At 46.5% G+C, this 16027-nt stretch overlaps 1 pseudogene; it reads left to right on the top strand.

Moving 5' to 3' along the window:
* The first annotated feature begins 562 nt into the window (after positions 1 to 562).
* On the top strand, positions 563 to 15316 carry LOC127923242 (DCN1-like protein 2; annotated as a pseudogene).
* Positions 15317 to 16027: the final 711 nt, after the last annotated feature.

Below are 16027 nucleotides of genomic sequence, written 5' to 3'. Positions count from 1 at the left end.
CCAGCTCTGTGTTGTAGTCCTGTCTCAGTGTTGTTCCTCTCCAGACCCCCAGGATGTGTAATGGACCAGCTCTGTGTTGTAGTCCTGTCTCAGTGTTGTTCCTCTCCAGACCCCCAGGATGTGTAATGGACCAGCTCTGTGTTGTAGTCCTGTCTCAGTGTTGTTCCTCTCCAGACCCCCAGGATGTGTAATGGACCAGCTCTGTGTTGTAGTCCTGTCTCAGTGTTGTTCCTCTCCAGACCCCCAGGATGTGTAATGGACCAGCTCTGTGTTGTAGTCCTGTCTCAGTGTTGTTCCTCTCCAGACCCCCAGGATGTGTAATGGACCAGCTCTGTGTTGTAGTCCTGTCTCAGTGTTGTTCCTCTCCAGACCCCCAGGATGTGTAATGGACCAGCTCTGTGTTGTAGTCCTGTCTCAGTGTTGTTCCTCTCCAGACCCCCAGGATGTGTAATGGACCAGCTCTGTGTTGTAGTCCTGTCTCAGTGTTGTTCCTCTCCAGACCCCCAGGATGTGTAATGGACCAGCTCTGTGTTGTAGTCCTGTCTCAGTGTTGTTCCTCTCCAGACCCCAGGATGTGTAATGGACCAGCTCTGTGTTGTAGTCCTGTCTCAGTGTTGTTCCTCTCCAGACCCCCAGGATGTGTAATGGACCAGCTCTGTGTTGTAGTCCTGTCTCAGTGTTGTTCCTCTCCAGACCCCCAGGATGTGTAATGTACCAGCTCTGTGTTGTAGTCCTGTCTCAGTGTTGTTCCTCTCCAGACCCCCAGGATGTGTAATGGACCAGCTCTGTGTTGTAGTCCTGTCTCAGTGTTGTTCCTCTCCAGACCCCCAGGATGTGTAATGGACCAGCTCTGTGTTGTAGTCCTGTCTCAGTGTTGTTCCTCTCCAGACCCCCAGGATGACAATAAGATCGGTATCGATGGGATCCAGCAGTTCTGTGATGACCTCACCCTGGACCCGGCCAGTAGGAGTGTTCTGGTGGTGGCCTGGAAGTTCCGTGCCGCCACACAGTGTGAGTTCAGCAGGAAGGAGTTCCTCGACGGCATGGCCGAGCTGGGGTGAGCTAGCTTTCTGTGATGTCATCTCTCTGCGCCACGCAGTTGTGTTCGCTGCTCAGTAGGATGGACATTTTGAATGACAGCAAATGTTGTTATTGGACAACTAAACATTTTGAAACGGAGGTCGGGCAGGTATTAGCTGGACTCCAATAAGAGTGTGTGTGTGTGTGTGTGTGTGTGTGTGTGTGTGTGTGTGTGTGTGTGTGTGTGTGTGTGTGTGTGTGTGTGTGTGTGTGTGTGTGTGTGTGTGTGTGTGTGTGTGTGTGTGTGTGTGTGTGCTGTGACAGTCCAGCTGTGACAGTCCAGAGAAGCTGAAGGCTCTGCTCCCCAGACTAGAACAGGAAGTCAAAGACACGGCCAAGTTTAAAGACTTCTATCAGTTCACCTTCAACTTCGCCAAGAACCCTGGACAGAAGGGACTAGGTACGTATTTTACATATCGTTCTGGAGAAAAGCTCTGCACAGAGGTTCTGGTGAATGAACAGAGGTTCTGGTAAATGAAGAGGTTCTGGTGAATGCGCAGAGGTTCTGGTGAATGCGCAGAGGTTCTGGTGAATGAGCAGAGGTTCTGGTGAATGAGCAGAGGTTCTGGTGAATGAGCAGAGGTTCTGGTGAATGAGCAGAGGTTCTGGTGAATGAACAGAGGTTCTGGTGAATGAACAGAGGTTCTGGTGAATGAACAGAGGTTCTGGTGAATGAACAGAGGTTCTGGTGAATGAGCAGAGGTTCTGGTGAATGAGCAGAGGTTCTGGTGAATGAGCAGAGGTTCTGGTGAATGAACAGAGGTTCTGGTGAATGAACAGAGGTTCTGGTGAATGAACAGAGGTTCTGGTGAATGAACAGAGGTTCTGGTAAATGAACAGAGGTTCTGGTAAATATTGTATCCAGACAGAGAGGTTTAGTCAAACCGTGGTTGGTCCAGCACTGTGTTTGAGGAGAAGGTCTTTCACCCTGGTGTAGTTTTCCTAACCCTGGTGTTGAATTCCTCCTGGGGAACATTGGTAGATCACTATGGTGGTTTGGCATCAGCGGTGTCATGTAGTTCTGTCTCAGTCAGTAGCAGCCCGGCAGCAAACAGGAACAATGGCTTTTAGATGGAAAACAAGGACTTGTCCTTCCAGGTAAGTGAAGAGCTCCTCCTTCACAACACTGCCTCGAGTTGGACTACTGCTGTTCTGTGAGCCATGCTGAGGAGAGGGCCTGGAGTCTGACAGTTAGTGTACTGTTACTGTGTAATAACAGGTTTATGGATAGATCACCTATCAAGCTAAACAGAGACCAGGGTGGGTTCCAAATAGAGCTCTATTCCCTGTATAGTCACTACTTCTGACCAGAGCCCTATGGGCCCACTAGTCCACTTTATTTAGGACCAGAGCCCTATGGGCCCACTAGTCCTCCCTGCATAGTCACTACTTCTGACCAGAGCCCTATGGGCCCACTCACTAGTGCACTATTTAGGGAACTGTGTGCCGTTTGAGACACCACCCATGGGATTCCCCGGATGGGACCACTTTGTTCTGGTTGTTGTTTCTGCTGGTCTGTGTTGTTATGACGACCGGAGTGGGTGACCCAGCTAAGTTCCTGGAACAACAGTAGGGCCCTTTGTCAAAACTCACCTGACTGTAATGTCTCTCTCTCTCTGTAACTCTCTGTCAGACACTGTAATGTCTCTCTCTCTCTCTGTAACTCTCTGTCAGACACTGTAATGTCTCTCTCTCTGTAACTCTCTGTCAGACACTGTAATGTCTCTCTCTCTGTAACTCTCTGTCAGACACTGTAATGTCTCTCTCTGTAACTCTCTGTCAGACACTGTAATGTCTCTCTCTGTAACTCTCTGTCAGACACTGTAATGTCTCTCTCTCTGTAACTCTCTGTCAGACACTGTAATGTCTCTCTCTGTAACTCTCTGTCAGACACTGTAATGTCTCTCTCTCTGTAACTCTCTGTCAGACACTGTAATGTCTCTCTCTCTCTCTGTAACTCTCTGTCAGACACTGTAATGTCTCTCTCTGTAACTCTCTGTCAGACACTGTAATGTCTCTCTCTCTGTAACTCTCTGTCAGACACTGTAATGTCTCTCTCTCTGTAACTCTCTGTCAGACACTGTAATGTCTCTCTCTCTCTCTGTAACTCTCTGTCAGACACTGTAATGTCTCTCTCTCTGTAACTCTCTCAGACACTGTAATGTCTCTCTCTCTCTCTGTAACTCTCTGTCAGACACTGTAATGTCTCTCTCTCTGTAACTCTGTCGGAGACTGTAATGTCTCTCTCTCTGTAACTCTCTGTCAGACACTGTAATGTCTCTCTTTCTCTGTAACTCTGTCGGACACTGTAATGTCTCTCTCTCTGTAACTCTCTGTCAGACACTGTAATGTCTCTCTTTCTCTGTAACTCTGTCAGACACTGTAATGTCTCTCTCTCTCTGTAACTCTGTCAGACACTGTAATGTCTCTCTCTCTCTGTAACTCTGTCAGACACTGTAATGTCTCTCTCTCTCTCTGTAACTCTCTGTCAGACACTGTAATGTCTCTCTCTCTCTGTAACTCTGTCAGACACTGTAATGTCTCTCTCTCTGTAACTCTGTCAGAGACTGTAATGTCTCTCTCTCTCTCTGTAACTCTCTGTCAGACACTGTAATGTCTCTCTCTGTAACTCTCTGTCAGACACTGTAATGTCTCTCTCTCTCTGTAACTCTGTCAGACACTGTAATGTCTCTCTCTCTCTGTAACTCTCTGTCAGACACTGTAATGTCTCTCTCTGTAACTCTCTGTCAGACACTGTAATGTCTCTCTCTCTGTAACTCTCTGTCAGACACTGTAATGTCTCTCTCTCTCTGTAACTCTCTGTCAGACACTAATGTCTCTCTCTCTCTGTAACTCTCTGTCAGACACTGTAATGTCTCTCTAACTCTCTGTCAGACACTGTAATGTCTCTCTCTCTCTGTAACTCTCTTCAGACACTGTAATGTCTCTCTCTATAACTCTCTGTCAGGACACTGTAATGTCTCTCTCTCTCTCTGTAACTCTGTCAGACACTGTAATGTCTCTCTCTCTCTGTCACTCTCTGTCAGACACTGTAATGTCTCTCTCTGTAACTCTCTGTCAGACACTGTAATGTCTCTCTCTCTCTCTGTAACTCTCTGTCAGACACTGTAATGTCTCTCTCTGTAACTCTCTGTCAGACACTGTAATGTCTCTCTCTCTCTCTCTGTCAGACACTGTAATGTCTCTCTCTCTCTGTAACTCCTGTCAGACACTGTAATGTCTCTCTCTCTCTCTGCAACTCTGTCGGAGACTGTAATGTCTCTCTCTCTCTGTAACTCTGTCAGACACTGTAATGTCTCTCTCTCTCTCTCTCTCTCTCTCTCTCTCTCTCTCTCTCTCTCTCTAACTCTCTGTCAGACACTGTAATGTCTCTCTCTGTAACTCTCTGTCAAGACACTGTAATGTCTCTCTCTCTCTCTTTGTCTCTGTCTCTCTCTCTCTCTTTGTCTCTGTAATCTCTCTCTCTCTCTCTCTCTCTCTCTCTCTCTCTCTCTCTCTCTGTCTCTCTCTCTCTCTCTCTCTCTCTCTCTCTCTCTCTCTCTCTCTCTCTTTGTCTCTTTGTCTCTTTGTCTCTGTCTCTGTCTCTGTCTCTCTCTCTTTGTCTCTGTCTCTTTGTCTCTGTCTCTCTCTCTCTCTTTGTCTCTGTCTCTCTTTGTCTCTGTCTCTCTGTCTCTGTCTCTGTCGCTCACTGTCTCTGTCTCTGTCTCTGTCTCTGTCTCTCTCTCTCTCTCTCTCTCTCTGTCTCTCTCTCTCTCTCTCTCTCTCTCTCTCTCTCTCTCTCTCTCTCTCTCTCTCTCTCTGTCTCTCTGTCTCTCTGTCTCTCTGTCTCTTTGTCTCTGTCTCTGTCGCTCTCTCTCTCTTTGTCTCTGTCGCTCTCTTTGTCTCTGTCGCTCTCTGTCTCTGTCTCTCTGTCTCTGTCTCTCTCTCTCTCTCTCTCTCTCTCTCTTTATCTCTCTCTCTCTAACTCTCTGTCAGACACTGTAATGTCTCTCTCTGTAACTCTCTGTCAGACACTGTAATGTCTCTCTCTCTCTCTCTGTAACTCTCTGTCAGACACTGTGATCTCTCTCTCTCTCTCTGTAACTCTCTGTCAGACACTGTAATGTCTCTCTCTCTCTCTGTAACTCTCTGTCAGACACTGTAATGTCTCTCTCTCTGTAACTCTCTGTCAGACACTGTAATGTCTCTCTCTCTCTGTAACTCTCTGTCGGAGACTGTAATGTCTCTCTCTCTCTGTAACTCTCTGTCGGAGACTGTAATGTCTCTCTCTCTCTCTGTAACTCTCTGTCGGAGACTGTAATGTCTCTCTCGCTCTCTGTAACTCTCTGTCAGACACTGTAATGTCTCTCTCTCTCTGTAACTCTCTGTCAGACACTGTAATGTCTCTCTCTCTCTCTGTAACTCTCTGTCAGACACTGTAATGTCTCTCTCTCTCTCTCTAACTCTCTGTCAGACACTGTAATGTCTCTCTCTCTGTCTGTAACTCTCTGTCAGACACTGTAATGTCTCTCTCTGTAACTCTGTGTCAGACACTGTAATGTCTCTCTCTGTAACTCTGTGTCAGACACTATAATGTCTCTCTCTCTGTAACTCTCTGTCAGACACTGTAATGTCTCTCTCTCTGTAACTCTCTGTCAGACACTGTAATGTCTCTCTCTGTAACTCTCTGTCAGACACTGTAATGTCTCTCTCTGTAACTCTCTGTCAGACACTGTAATGTCTCTCTCTCTCTGTAACTCTCTGTCAGACACTGTAATCTCTCTCTCTCTCTCTGTAACTCTCTGTCAGACACTGTAATGTCTCTCTCTCTCTGTAACTCTCTGTCGGAGACTGTAATGTCTCTCTCTCTCTCTGTAACTCTCTGTCAGACACTGTAATGTCTCTCTCTCTGTAACTCTCTGTCAGACACTGTAATGTCTCTCTCTCTGTAACTCTCTGTCAGACACTGTAATGTCTCTCTCTCTCTGTAACTCTCTGTCAGACACTGTAATGTCTCTCTCTCTCTCTCTGTCAGACACTGTAATGTCTCTCTCAGACACTGTAATGTCTCTCTCTCTCTGTAACTCTCTGTCAGACACTAATGTCTCTCTCTCTGTAACTCTCTGTCAGACACTGTAATGTCTCTCTCTCTCTAACTCTGTCAGACACTGTAATGTCTCTCTTTCTGTAACTCTGTCAGACACTGTAATGTCTCTCTCTCTGTAACTCTCTGTCAGACACTGTAATGTCTCTCTCTCTCTGTAACTCTGTCAGACACTCTCTCTCTCTCTCTCTGTCAGACACTGTAATGTCTCTCTCTCTCTGTAACTCTGTCAGACACTGTAATGTCTCTCTCTCTCTGTAACTCTCTGTCAGACACTGTAATGTCTCTCTCTCTCTGTAACTCTCTGTCAGACACTGTAATGTCTCTCTCTCTCTGTAACTCTCTGTCAGACACTGTAATGTCTCTCTCTCTCTCTGTAACTCTGTCGGAGACTGTAATGTCTCTCTCTCTCTCTGTAACTCTCTGTCAGACACTGTAATGTCTCTCTCTCTGTAACTCTCTGTCAGACACTGTAATGTCTCTCTCTCTCTGTAACTCTCTGTCAGACACTGTAATGTCTCTCTCTCTCTGTAACTCTCTGTCAGACACTGTAATGTCTCTCTCTCTCTGTAACTCTGTCAGACACTGTAATGTCTCTCTCTCTCTAACTCTCTGTCAGACACTAATGTCTCTCTCTCTGTAACTCTCTGTCAGACACTGTAATGTCTCTCTCTCTGTAACTCTCTGTCAGACACTGTAATGTCTCTCTCTCTCTGTAACTCTGTCAGACACTGTAATGTCTCTCTCTCTGTCACTCTCTGTCAGACACTGTAATGTCTCTCTCTGTAACTCTCTGTGTAATGTCTCTCTCTCTCTGTAACTCTCTGTCAGACACTGTAATGTCTCTCTCTGTAACTCTCTGTCAGACACTGTAATGTCTCTCTCTCTCTCTCTGTCAGACACTGTAATGTCTCTCTCTCTCTGTAACTCCCTGTCAGACACTGTAATGTCTCTCTCTCTCTCTGCAACTCTGTCGAGACTGTAATGTCTCTCTCTCTCTGTAACTCTGTCAGACACTGTAATGTCTCTCTCTCTCTCTCTCTCTCTCTCTCTCTCTCTCTCAGACACTAATGTCTCTCTCTCTCTGTCAGACACTAATGTCTCTCTCTCTCTGTCAGACACTAATGTCTCTCTCTCTCTCTGTCAGACACTGTAATGTCTCTCTCTCTCTCTCTGTCAGACACTGTAATGTCTCTCTCTCTGTAACTCTCTGTCAGACACTGTAATGTCTCTCTCTGTAACTCTCTGTCAGACACTAATGTCTATCTCTCTGTAACTCTGTCAGACACTGTAATGTCTCTCTCTCTGTAACTCTCTGTCAGACACTGTAATGTCTCTCTCTAACTCTCTGTCAGACACTGTAATGTCTCTCTCTCTCTCTCTGTAACTCTGTCAGACACTGTAATGTCTCTCTCTCTCTCTGTAACTCTCTGTCAGACACTGTAATGTCTCTCTCTGTAACTCTCTCAGACACTGTAATGTCTCTCTCTGTCACTCTCTGTCAGACACTGTAATGTCTCTCTCTGTAACTCTGTCAGACACTAATGTCTCTCTCTCTCTCTGTAACTCTGTCAGACACTGTAATGTCTCTCTCTCTCTCTTAACTCTGTCAGACACTGTAATGTCTCTCTGTAACTCTCTATCAGACACTGTAATGTCTCTCTCTCTCTAACTCTCTGTCAGACACTGTAATGTCTCTCTCTTTCTCTGTAACTCTGTCGGAGACTGTAATGTCACTAGGGCTGTGATGATACCAGTATCTATACATTTTCCATGGGCAAAAATGAAAACAGGAAGCAGACAACTCTTTGGTCTTATCCTGCTGTGTGTAAATACATGTTCTATATCTGGGTCATAAATACATGTTCTATATCTGGGTCATAAATACATGTTCTATATCTGGGTCATAAATACATGTGACTCTGGATGACAACATAATGATGTTTGATTCCAACATCAGGGCTGTTTTCCTCAACAAGTTAAATCCGCCACGTGTTTTGTTTTCATGTGACGATACTAACGACTATGGTGATACTGGTCCCGGCCCTAAATGCCTAAATGCCACCCCCCCAATCTCTTTCTCTGTCGCTCTCTCTTTGTCTCTGTCGCTCTCTCTCTCTCTTTGTCTCTGTCGCTCTCTCTCTTTCTCTGTCGCTCTCTCTCTCTTTATCTCTGTCGCTCTCTCTCTTTCTCTGTCGCTCTCTCTCTCTTTATCTCTCTCTCTCTCTCTCTCTCTCTCTCTCTCTTTATCTCTCTCGCTCTCTCTCTCTCTTTGTCTCTGTCGCTCTCTCTCTCTCTTTGTCTCTGTCGCTCTCTCTCTCTCTTTTTGTCTCTGTCGCTCTCTCTCTCTCTTTGTCTCTGTCGCTCTCTCTCTCTCTCTTTGTCTCTGTAGCTCTCTCTCTTTATCTCTGTCGCTCTCTCTCTCTCTCTCTTTATCTCTGTCGCTCTCTCTCTCTCTTTGACTCTGTAGCTCTCTCTCTATCTCTGTCGCTCTCTCTCTCTCTTTGTCTCTGTCGCTCTCTCTTTGTCTCTGTAGCTCTCTCTCTCTCTCATTATCTCTGTAGCTCTCTCTCTCTCTTTGTCGCTCTCTTTGTCTCTGTCGCTCTCTCTATCTCTGTCGCTCTCTCTATCGCTGTCGCTCTCTCAATCTCTGTCGCTCTCTCTTTGTCTCTGTCGCTCTCTCTTTATCTCTGTCGCTCTCTCTCTCTCTTTGTCTCTGTCGCTCTCTCTATCTCTGTCGCTCTCTCTCTCTCTTTGTCTCTGTCGCTCTCTCTATCTCTGTCGCTCTCTCTCTCTTTATCTCTGTCGCTCTCTCTCTCTCTTTGTCTCTGTCGCTCTCTCTCTCTCTCTTTGTCTCTATCGCTCTCTCTATCTCTGTCGCTCTCTCTCTCTCTCTCTTTATCTCTGTCGCTCTCTCTCTCTCTTTGTCTCTGTCGCTCTCTCTCTCTTTATCTCTGTCGCTCTCTCTCTCTTTTATCTCTCTCTCTCTCTCTCTCTCTCTCTCTCTCTCTCTCTCTCTCTCTCTCTCTCTCTCTCTTTTTGTCTCTGTCGCTCTCTCTTTGTCTCTGTCGCTCTCTCTCTCTCTTTGTCTCTGTCGCTCTCTCTTTGTCTCTGTAGCTCTCTCTCTCTCATTATCTCTCTTTGTCTCTGTCGCTCTCTCTCTCTCTCTTTGTCTCTGTCGCTCTCTCTCTCTCTTTGTCTCTGTCGCTCTCTCTCTCTTTATCTCTGTCGCTCTCTCTCTCTTTATCTTTATCTCTCTCTCTCTCTCTCTCTCTCTCTCTCTCTCTCTTTATCTCTGTCGCTCTCTCTCTCTCTTTGTCTCTGTCGCTCTCTCTTTGTCTCTGTAGCTCTCTCTCTCTCTCATTATCTCTGTAGCTCTCTCTCTCTTTGTCGCTCTCTCTCTCTCTTTGTCTCTGTCGCTCTCTCTTTATCTCTGTCGCTCTCTCTCTCTCTTTGTCTCTGTCGCTCTCTCTCTCTCTTTGTCTCTGTCGCTCTCTCTTTGTCTCTGTCGCTCTCTCTCTCTCTTTGTCTCTGTAGCTCTCTCTCTCTCTCTTTATCTCTGTCGCTCTCTCTCTCTCTTTGTCTCTGTCGCTCTCTCTTTGTCTCTGTAGCTCTCTCTCTCTCTTTATCTCTGTAGCTCTCTCTCTCTCTTTGTCGCTCTCTCTCTCTCTCTTTGTCTCTGTCGCTCTCTCTTTATCTCTGTCGCTCTCTCTCTCTCTCTTTGTCTCTGTCGCTCTCTCTCTCTCTTTGTCTCTGTCGCTCTCTCTCTCTCTCTTTGTCTCTGTCGCTCTCTCTCTCTCTCTCTCTCTTTGTCTCTCTCTCTCTCTCTCTCTCTCTTTGTCTCTGTCGCTCTCTCTCTCTCTCTTTGTCTCTGTCGCTCTCTCTCTCTCTCTTTGTCTCTGTCGCTCTCTCTCTCTCTTTGTCTCTGTCGCTCTCTTATCTCTGTCGCTCTCTCTCTCTCTCTTTATCTCTGTTGCTCTCTCTCTCTCTTTGTCTCTGTCGCTCTCTCTCTCTCTCTTTGTCTCTGTCGCTCTCTCTCTCTCTCTTTGTCTGTCGCTCTCTCTCTCTCTCTTTGTCTCTGTCGCTCTCTCTCTCTCTCTGTCTCTGTCGCTCTCTCTCTCTCTCTCTCTTTGTCTCTGTCGCTCTCTCTTTGTCTCTGTCGCTCTCTCTCTTTGTCTCTGTCGCTCTCTCTCTCTCTGTCGCTCTCTCTCTCTTTATCTCTGTCGCTCTCTCTCTCTCTTTGTCTCTGTCGCTCTCTCTTTGTCTCTGTCGCTCTCTCTCTCTTTATCTCTGTCGCTCTCTCTCTCTCTCTCTTTGTCTCTGTCGCTCTCTCTCTCTTTATCTCTGTCGCTCTCTTTATCTCTGTCGCTCTCTCTTTGTCTCTGTCGCTCTCTCTCTCTCTCTCTTTATCTCTGTCGCTCTCTCTTTGTCTGTGTCGCTCTCTCTTTATCTCTGTCGCTCTCTCTCTCTCTTTATCTCTGTCGCTCTCTCTTTGTCTGTGTCGCTCTCTCTTTGTCTGTGTCGCTCTCTCTTTGTCTCTGTCGCTCTCTCTCTCTCTTTATCTCTGTCGCTCTCTCTTTGTCTGTGTCGCTCTCTCTCTTTATCTCTGTCGCTCTCTCTTTGTCTCTGTCGCTCTCTCTTTATCTCTGTCGCTCTCTCTTTGTCTCTGTCGCTCTCTCTTTGTCTGTGTCGCTCTCTCTCTCTCTTTATCTCTGTCGCTCTCTCTCTCTTTGTCTCTGTCGCTCTCTCTCTCTTTATCTCTGTCGCTCTCTCTCTCTCTTTGTCTCTGTCGCTCTCTCTCTCTCTTTGTCTCTCTCGCTCTCTCTCTCTGTCGCTCTCTCTCTCTCTTTGTCTCTGTCGCTCTCTCTCTCTCTCTTTGTCTCTGTCGCTCTCTCTCTATCTCTCTCTCTTTGTCTCTGTCGCTCTCTCTATCTCTGTCGCTCTCTCTCTCTGTCGCTCTCTCTGTCTCTCTCTCTCTATCTCTGTCGCTCTCTCTCTCTCTGTCGCTCTCTCTATCTCTCTCTCTCTCTCTTTGTCTCTGTCGCTCTCTCTATCTCTGTCGCTCTCTCTATCTCTGTCGCTCTCTCTCTCTGTCGCTCTCTCTATCTCTGTCGCTCTCTCTCTCTTTGTCTCTGTCGCTCGCTCTCTCTCTTTCTCTGTCGCTCGCTCTCTCTCTTTGTCTCTGTCGCTCTCTCTCTCTCTTTGTCTCTGTCGCTCTCTCTCTCTCTTTGTCTCTGTCGCTCTCTCTCTCTCTTTGTCTCTGTCGCTCTCTCTCTCTCTTTGTCTCTGTCGCTCGCTCTCTCTCTTTGTCTCTGTCGCTCGCTCTCTCTCTTTGTCTCTGTCGCTCGCTCTCTCTCTTTATCTCTGTCGCTCGCTCTCTCTCTTTGTCTCTGTCGCTCGCTCTCTCTCTTTATCTCTGTCGCTCTCTCTCTCTCTTTCTCTGTCGCTCTCTCTCTCTCTCTGTCGCTCTCACTCTCTCTGTAGCTCTCTCTCTCTATCTCTGTTGCTCTCTCATTCGTTCACACACTAACTCCAAGGTCAGCAGTTATGTTATCAAACTATTCCGACTCCATAGAAACAACAGAAAAACATAACACCCTCCCGAGTGGCGCAGCTTTCCAAGGCACTGCATCGCAGTGTTGAGGCGTCACTACAGACCCGGATTCGATCCCAGGCTGTGTCGTAGCCGGCTGCGACCGGGAGACTCATGAGGCAGCACACAATAGGCCCAGCGTCGTCTGGGTTAGGGGAGGGTTTGGTCGGCCCGGGATGTCCATTTCCCATCGTGCTCTAGTGACTCCTGTGGCGGGCCGGGTGCAGTGCACGCTGACACGGTCGCCAGTTGTACTGTGTTTCCTCCGACACATTGGTGCGGCTGGCTTCCGGGTTAAGTGGGCATTGTGTCAAGAAGCAGTGCGGCTTGGTTGGGTTGTGTTTCGGAGGACGCACAGCTCTCGACCTTCTCCTCTCCCGAGTCCATACGGGGGTTGCAGCAGGGGTTAGTAACACCAACGTATATCAGACCTGGAGATGACTAGTCTACTGATGGTGTTACTAACCCATCTACTCTCTGTATCAGACCTGGAGATGACTAGTCTACTGATGGTGTTACTAACCCGTCTACTCTCTATATCAGACCTGGAGATGACTAGTCTACTGATGGTGTTACTAACCCCTCTACTCTCTGTATCAGACCTGGAGATGACTGTAGTCTACTGATGGTGTTACTAACCCCTCTACTGTCTATATCAGACCTGGAGATGACTGTAGTCTACTGATGGTGTTACTAACCCCTCTACTCTCTGTATCAGACCTGGAGATGACTAGTCTACTGATGGTGTTATTAACCCCTCTACTCTCTGTATCAGACCTGGAGATGGCTGTGGCCTACTGGAACCTGGTTCTAACTGGTCGATTCAAGTTCCTGGACCTCTGGAACAGGTTTCTATTGGTGAGTGGATGTCAGTCTGTATTAATGGCTATTCCCTAAATAATATACTACTCTGGACAGAGTCTGGGTGTTTCCTCCATGTGTTGATAGTCTCTGGTGATGTCATGTGTGATTAACGCAGGAGCATCATAATCTCTGATGTCATCTATCTGTGTGATTAATGCAGGAGCATCATAATCTCTGATGTCATCTATCTGTGTGATTAATGCAGGAGCATCAATCTCTGATGTCATCTATCTGTGTGATTAATGCAGGAGCATCATAATCTCTGATGTCATCTATCTGTGTGATTAATGCAGGAGCATCAATCTCTGATGTCATCTATCTGTGTGATTAATGCAGGAGCATCATAATCTCTGATGTCATCTATCTGTGTGATTAATGCAGGAGCATCATAATCTCTGATGTCATCTATCTGTGTGATTAACGCAGGAGCATCATAATCTCTGATGTCATCTATCTGTGTGATTAACGCAGGAGCATCATAATCTCTGATGTCATCTATCTGTGTGATTAATGCAGGAGCATCATAATCTCTGATGTCATCTATCTGTGATTAATGCAGGAGCATCATAATCTCTGATGTCATCTATCTGTGTGATTAGTGCAGGAGCATCATAATCTCTGATGTCATCTATCTGTGTGATTAATGCAGGAGCATCATAATCTCTGATGTCATCTATCTGTGTGATTAATGCAGGAGCATCATAATCTCTGATGTCATCTATCTGTGATTAATGCAGGAGCATCATAATCTCTGATGTCATCTATCTGTGTGATTAATGCAGGAGCATCATAATCTCTGATGTCATCTATCTGTGTGATTAACGCAGGAGCATCATAATCTCTGATGTCATCTATCTGTGTGATTAATGCAGGAGCATCATAATCTCTGATGTCATCTATCTGTGTGATTAATGCAGGAGCATCAATCTCTGATGTCATCTATCTGTGTGATTAATGCAGGAGCATCATAATCTCTGATGTCATCTATCTGTGTGATTAACGCAGGAGCATCATAATCTCTGATGTCATCTATCTGTGTGATTAACGTCATCTAATCTCTGATGTCATCTATCTGTGTGATTAATGCAGGAGCATCATAATCTCTGATGTCATCTATCTGTGATTAATGCAGGAGCATCATAATCTCTGATGTCATCTACCTGTGTGATTAATGCAGGAGCATCATAATCTCTGATGTCATCTATCTGTGTGATTAACGCAGGAGCATCATAATCTCTGATGTCATCTATCTGTGTGATTAATGCAGGAGCATCATAATCTCTGATGTCATCTATCTGTGTGATTAATGCAGGAGCATCATAATCTCTGATGTCATCTATCTGTGTGATTAATGCAGGAGCATCATAATCTCTGATGTCATCTATCTGTGATTAATGCAGGAGCATCATAATCTCTGATGTCATCTATCTGTGTGATTAATGCAGGAGCATCATAATCTCTGATGTCATCTATCTGTGTGATTAATGCAGGAGCATCATAATCTCTGATGTCATCTATCTGTGTGATTAATGCAGGAGCATCATAATCTCTGATGTCATCTATCTGTGTGATTAATGCAGGAGCATCATAATCTCTGATGTCATCTATCTGTGTGATTAATGCAGGAGCATCATAATCTCTGATGTCATCTATCTGTGTGATTAACGCAGGAGCATCATAATCTCTGATGTCATCTATCTGTGTGATTAACGCAGGAGCATCATAATCTCTGATGTCATCTATCTGTGTGATTAATGCAGGAGCATCATAAGCGGTCGATCCCCAAAGACACGTGGAACCTGCTACTGGACTTTGGCAACATGATCGCAGACGACATGTCCAACTACGACGAGGAAGGTGAGATATAACCACCTATTAAGGATGGGTCCCAAATGGCACCTTTTCCTGTGCTCTACTTTTGACCAGGGCCCATAGTGAACTAGATACGGATTAGGGTGCCATTTGAAACGCAGACAAACATTTCTGTAGGACCAATAAAACATACACTAATCCACACCCTGACCTCAGATCCAGGATTCCTCTACCCCCACATACATAACCACTAGGCGTATGACTAAGGTCTGACCTGGAGTCATCAGTTAGGGATTGGGACTTGACTTCTACCTACTAATCACCTATTAAAACATTTCTGCCAATCACTTACCATGCAGCTAATCATGTGACCCTTTTCTGCCCACTCAGGAGCTTGGCCTGTCCTCATCGACGACTTTGTGGAATTTGCCCGGCCAATCGTGACAGGGGGCAAGCGTAAAACCATATAGGTCATACCCAGTTCCCAGCAGGGGCTGACGATTTTATACACACCAGCCAAAAGAGACTTCTACAAGACTGTCCAAGTTTGTGAGACTGAGCTGCCAATCAGGGGCCGGGAGCGACATGACAGCCAATCGGAGAGAAGGAAAACAACAACAGGAAGAGGAAGTTATCTTTTCTTTGTTTTGGGACTGAGTCACTCCGGGAGGCGGGCTGTTAGCAGGGGGTGGGATCGTCGCGGAGCTATGAGCTCTGCTCCCATTGGCTAGCTGGATCAGACTGATCGGCCAACGACTACAGTACCCATACACCAGCCACCATCAGATCAGTGGGCGTGTCTATAGATTCTAGAACTGGTGCTCTGGTCCCACCCCCCCTTAGCTGCAGCCCCCCCACCCCGCCCCTCCTTACTAAAGAACGACCAGGGAGAACAAACAGAACGGCAGAGAGAGGAGGACGGCTTGCTCTCTGCAGCAGACAGACAGAATGGTGTGATATTTGATCTAGTGGAGGCTGCTGAGAGGAGGACGGTTTGCTCTCTGCAGCAGACAGACAGAATGGTGTGATATTTGATCTAGTGGAGGCTGCTGAGAGGAGGACAGACAGTTTGCTCTCTGCAGCAGACAGACAGAATGGTGTGATATTTGATCTAGTGGAGGCTGCTGAGAGGAGGACGGTTTGCTCTCTGCAGCAGACAGACAGAATGGTGTGATATTTGATCTAGTGGAGGCTGCTGAGAGGGAGGACGGCTCATAATAATGTCTGGAACGGAGCGAATGGAACAGCATCAAACACCTGGAAACCATGGAAACCAGGTGTTTGATGTATTTGATACCATTCCACTGATTCAGATCCAGTCATTACCACGAACCTGTCCTCCCCAATGAAGGGGTGCCACCAACCTCTGTGGTCTGAACCCACAGTAGTAAGACATCTCTGCCGGCCCCTGGTGGATGAACTAGGAGCTCGGAGGTTCTGCATGTGTTTCTGGTTGAGCGTTAAGCGGCTGGACGGAGGAGGAACAGCAACTCTTTTTTTTATTATTATCATTGAGTTTCTTCTCATCGAATCAGAGGTGAGGGGTGTGTCGTCATCCAATGTCCTCATCCAAT

The sequence above is a fragment of the Oncorhynchus keta genome, unplaced genomic scaffold (assembly GCF_023373465.1).
Source record: "Oncorhynchus keta strain PuntledgeMale-10-30-2019 unplaced genomic scaffold, Oket_V2 Un_contig_28995_pilon_pilon, whole genome shotgun sequence".
NCBI lineage: Eukaryota > Metazoa > Chordata > Actinopteri > Salmoniformes > Salmonidae > Oncorhynchus > Oncorhynchus keta.
The sequence above is the reverse complement of the archived record's forward strand: the minus strand, read 5'-3'. Positions and strand labels throughout refer to the sequence as shown.